Source organism: Pinus tabuliformis, chromosome 9, assembly GCF_031772625.1.
Source record: "Pinus tabuliformis cultivar Carrire ecotype Pingquan chromosome 9, CPIR1, whole genome shotgun sequence".
Taxonomy (NCBI): Eukaryota; Viridiplantae; Streptophyta; class Pinopsida; order Pinales; family Pinaceae; genus Pinus; species Pinus tabuliformis.
This window is the reverse complement of record NC_142307.1, coordinates 1,910,839,885-1,910,845,841: the sequence shown is the minus strand read 5'-3', so window position 1 is coordinate 1,910,845,841 and position 5,957 is coordinate 1,910,839,885.

Genomic DNA, 5,957 nt, shown 5'->3' with positions numbered 1-5,957 from the left:
GTTTGAAGAAATTTGAGACATAAATTTAGAAGTACACCAAGAATTTGCATAGAGCTCGATGGTAGGACCCACAATTCAAAAAATCTCATGAGATTTTTCCACTAGGGACCATTTTGTCAATAGTTGATTTTTTAGAGAATTACATATTTCTTGCAGAAAATGAAATACATAGTGAATATTATCATTTTGACTAAGGTTCTATGCTTGTGCATATTCAATATAGACATGTTGAACAAAATGTTGATGATATAGAAAGCACTAATCAGAATCGACATGTTAAAGAATATCACTTTTATATCAGTGATGATCGTGCACATTATACACATTTTGTACAAATTCGTTCTGATAAGATTTATGACTCATTGAAACGTCATGCAATAAAATTCAATGAACATCAAATATGGTTAGATGGATGCACAACTCAATTCAAATCTTCATGTTCATTCTTTTGGTTTTGTTGTCTTCATAAGAAAAGCCACATTAAACATTGTTGGAATTTATTTGAGACTGGTCATGGAAAAGGAGAACATGATGGTGCATGGGCATGGATAAAATGATAACTTTGAAGATATCTAATCAACAACTCTACAAATGATTTGTGTCTTCTGAACAAGTTGTTCAATGGTGCGATGTTGCACTAAGCCATCATACTAATCCATCAAGGGAGGTACGGAGGTATGTACATATATACAAATTAACTTGTATATAGTTTTAAAATATGATGATTTTTATTAATTTTATAATTTTAAACATTTATAAATTATATAGTTTAAATAGTATGACAATGATTATCTTTGATATATAAAAATTGTATTTTAAATAACATATTTAAATTCTTGTTTTAGTTTACTATAGGTTTTTTTGGAACATGGAGTCCAAGATGTAGATAGATTGATTACATATGAAGTTGAAATAGTAAAAGGGACTCGTAAATTGCATTCAATTAAAAAAAAGGATTACTAAAATGCATTTTCATTTTATTATAGAAAATATTCTTGTTTTGTGATGTTTACATAGATGGTACACAATCCAATGATGTTTGTGAAAACAATATGTATGTAAAAGCTTGGCAACATACATAATTATATACAAAGGGGAAAATGTCAGTCGCAAGATTTGAAGAGATGGAATCGGAGGAGACTATATTATCATCTAAAGGTGATCGAGTTTCTGATCTGGTTAGAGAAGGTAAATTTTCAATTTCTTTCAAAGGATATATATATATGTTTTATGTTTTTAAAATCAATATGTATAAGTATCTAGATAATAGTTAAAATATAGAGATCTAGAAATAGATAATAAAATCAAGTCTATGTTGATAAAGTTAATTTCATGTAATTATGATATGAATTTACATTTGTTTTATTGTGCAAGAGATGTTTTTGTTATAGTTTCACCTATTAATGATGTAGAAAATGTTAAGTATTATTTGATGTGGCACACTGAACAAAAGATGAAGTTATTGGAAGACTATGATGATAACAATTTTATATACGAAAGATGACCTATTATAATGAAAGCTTATTTTTTCCAACAAACTCATCAAACTAAGAGTATTGTTTAATTCGAAGGCTATCAACCTGATGTCATAAGTTGTCAATATAGTCACTTGGTGTGTGCAGTGTGCATAAAGTTGATAGAAGTTCAATAAAAACATAATTGAAAATAAAAAAATGGAGGATGGAAAAAGCTGACCATGAATGGATCATTGAGGATGGCATTCCATTAGAAGTTTTTTAATTGAACATCCCAGCAATTTCTTCTTCTTGGATAAATCTTTTAGAACTTAGAGTTCAAGTACATTGTTAGCCTTTCTTTTTGTGCACTCTTATGTTGTACATTCTTAAGAATGTGATGATGTGAAAGTGATACTCATTGGGTCTTGTATTGTGTTACAAAGTTATATGTATATTGCCTGTTATGTAGTTGTATGATGATTTGATGTTACTGATATTTTCATGTACGAAAAGTAATTTATATGTACATACATTCTCGGTCATAAGAAATTTCATACATGAATGAAAAATCTATTAGTCGTTCTACACATTAATGCAATTTAATGCACATACCATATTTTATAATCCAATTTTAAGTTATGATTGTTTTATACATCTACAAAAAATTATAAGATTCATTCAAATACAAAATGTAGGTCATGTTTTGTAATTTGCAATTTTACTAGATTCATTTTAAATAAATTGAAACAAAACAAGTTAAACAAAACCTAAGAATCATCTACTAACTTTATAGGAATGATTGAATGCAAATTGTTGGCCATGTTTTATAATGCAACTTTATCTGACTTATGTTTGTGCATTCAAACAACTTTATATTAAAAGTGAACTATCAATTGACATTCATAGTATTCTTTGTATAAACAAATGTAAAATGTGCATACCATATTTTATAATGCGCTTTTAAGTTATCATTGTTTTAGACATCTACACCAAATTGCAAGATTCATTCAAATGAAGAATGTAGGTCATGTTTTGTAATTTACAATTTTAACAGCTTCATTTTAAATAAATCAAATCAAAACAACTTAAAAAAATATAGGAAACCTAAGAATCGTCTACTAACATTATAGGAATGAATGAATGCAAAATTTACCTACCAAATGCAAATTTACTTTGATTGTTACATATTCATGAACTTAAATTATATGTAAAACCTTTAAAAGTGTCAAACAATGCATGCAACATGCAAATTGTGGGCCATTTTTTGTAATGCAATTTTATCTAACTTATGTTTGTGCATTCAAAAAACTTTATATTAAAAGTTAACTATCAATCTACATCCATAGTAGCCATTATCTACATGAATGCATACCAAATTTTATAATGCAATTTTAAGTTTTCATTGTTTTAGAAATCTACACTAAATTATAAGATTCATTCAAATGAAAAATGTAGGTCACATTTTGTAATTTGTAATTTTAATAGATCCATTTAAAATAAGTTGGCAAAACAACTTTAAACAAAACCTGAGAATCGTCTACTAACATTGTAGGAATAATTGAATGAGAAATGAACCAGCTAAATACAAATTTACTTTCATTGCTACATATTCATGAACTTAAGTTATATGTAAAACCTTTAAAAGCATCAAACCATGCATGGATCATGCAAATTGTTGGCCATGTTTTATAATGCAATTTTATCTAACTTATATTTGTGCATTCAAAAAACTTTATATTAAAAGTTAACTATCAACTAACATCCATAGTAGTGTCTCTATACATGAACGAAATATGTACATATAATATTTTATAATGAAAATTTAAGTTATCATTGTTTTAGACATCTACACTAAATTATAAGATTCATTAAAATGCAAAACGTAGGTCATGTTTTGTAATTTTCAATTCTAATAGATTCATTTTAAATAAATTAAGACAATACAAATTTAAACAAAACCTAAGAATCATCTACTAACATTATAAAAATGATTGAATGAAAAATGTACCAATTAAATGCAAATATATAAAACCTTTACAAGCATCAAACCATGCATGCATCATGCAAATTGTGGGCCATGTTTTATAACAAAATTTTATCCAAATTATGTTTGTGCATTCAAATAACTTTATATTAAAAGTTAACTATTAACCAACATCCATAGTAGCCTTTCTATACATGAGTGAAAAATGTACATACCCTATTTTATAATGCAATTTTAAATTATCATTGTTTTAGAAATCTGCAACAAATTATAAAATTCATTCAAATGCAAAAATGTAGGTCATTTTTTGTAATTTGCAATTTTACTAGATTCATCTTAAATAAATTGAAAAAACAACTTTAAACAAAACCTAAGAATCATCTAATAACATTATAGGAATGATTGAATGAAAGAGGTACCAACTAAATACATATTAAATTTCATCGCTACATATTCATGAACTTAAATATGTAAAACCAAGTTTTAAGCATCAAACCATACATCATGCAAATTGTACCATGCAAAATGTACATGAACTCCAAAATTAGCATGTATTAAATCATAATAAAGAGTTCAAGATTTAAAATATGTCCAAAATTTATATCATTATAAAATTAAATATATAATAAAAAATTGTCAACTAATAAGTTGCACTAATTCGTAATAAAGAGTTTTATTTTAAATATGTCTAAAATTTATTTCATGATAAGCGTAAATATAACATTAAAAGAATGTCAAATAAAAGTTGCATCAATATGGAGAATATTGCTGAAATATATGATCTATCAATTCCTCATCCTCTGATATGAATCATGGGTGCCACGCACAACATATTTAAATGCATATACACATAACATTATGTACTTTAAATTTAAATTTTTATTTTTTAAAATTAAATGAGAATGTAATCATAAAAAAAAAAGATAAACAGTTTCCAATTCCATGAAATATCTCATGGTGTTCCCCCACCATTGTGCCCTTGTGGTGTTTTCCATTCATTGTGCCCCCTTGGATGCCTGGTACAATACATGTACATATATATTAAAAATTTAAAATTGCACATGAAATTGCGTAAACTCGCAACGTTAAAAAATTGTTACACAACTTTCTCAAATTGTTTAGATGATCCTATCACCATTTTCAACTCCATCACTAAAGTCCCTAGAGAATGGACATCGTCCCCACAAACATAAAATTCCAAAATTTTAAAACTATAAGATAAATCATCTCATTTTTTTAATGAAACTTGCACTTCAATTTATAATAAAAAATAACTAAAATATTCAGTACTTGTGGCACATTTGCTAATAGGGAGGAAGAGTGCCACGACCAAGAGATGAGCGTGCTCATGTGCAATGAGCAACGATTGGAGACAAATTTCAGTTATGTGTGACGAGCCGAGTTTGTGACCACGAGCGGGTACATTCGGTTAAATGTGCCCCGACAAGTGTGCAATGATGGGTTTTGTGACGATGAGTTACTTGGAGAGTCAAAAAACTGACATGAGGAAAATCTAATAAGTATGGGGAGCACATACGACGAGTTATAGGAGGTGTCAAAAAACCGACGAGTTGGCAGGCCAACGTGCAGAGCAGATGAGTTGGTGGGTCGACACATTATTTAGTATTTTATTGTTGATTTATGTGGTCAGCCTGGGCAGGCAAACCCACATTATCCCATGGAGGTCGCATACATATAGAGGGTGACTTGGAGGAGAAAATCATCCAACCAAGTTCAAGTGAACAAGTACTTTGGTGAATAAGAAGAAAAGCGAACAAGTCAGGTCAAGGTGCAGATGGACTGAGGGCCGCAGTACCGAGCCAAGGAAATGAGCTACATGAATTCGAGCACACTGTTCTTGGCGGGTCTACATGGTGGGACGATAGACGAGTTGCACGTGGGTGCTCCTACCCTACATATATGCTGCAGGTGGGCACTTATGCCCAATGGACGAGGTGCACGCCGTAGGTGGGCGTGCCTACCTCGAAAACGAGTTACGGAAGGCAACATAATGGTGTGGGCAATCCTTCCCAGAAATGAGCTATAGAGGTCGAACTGAGTGGGCGCCTCTACCTGATAAATGAGTTGCAAAGGTCAACACAACAGTGTGGGCACTCCTTCCCAACGATGAAGTGCGGAGGAGGACCGGAGTGGGTTGCTCTGCATGGTGACGAGTTACGGAGGGCTACATGGTAGAGTGGGCACTTCTACCCAACAACAAGTTACAAAGGATGACACGAGGTGGGTGCCTTTGCCCTAAGGTGAGCTACACAACAAAACAGACATGGGTGGCTCTGACTGAGAAAGGTGAGCACTTTTGAACAAAGCACGGCCCAACCCAGTGAGGTGGGTGACCCTTCACAAGCAAGGCGAACTATTGGAAAGTTTGCTAAGGGTAAATTTGAAGTTTCCTAGCAAAGCTGAAATTGTATATGTATTTGTAAAATATTGAATTATTGATTACTAGGTAGACTCTAATCTAGGAGTTTCCCCTCCCATTAAAATAAAGTTATCAC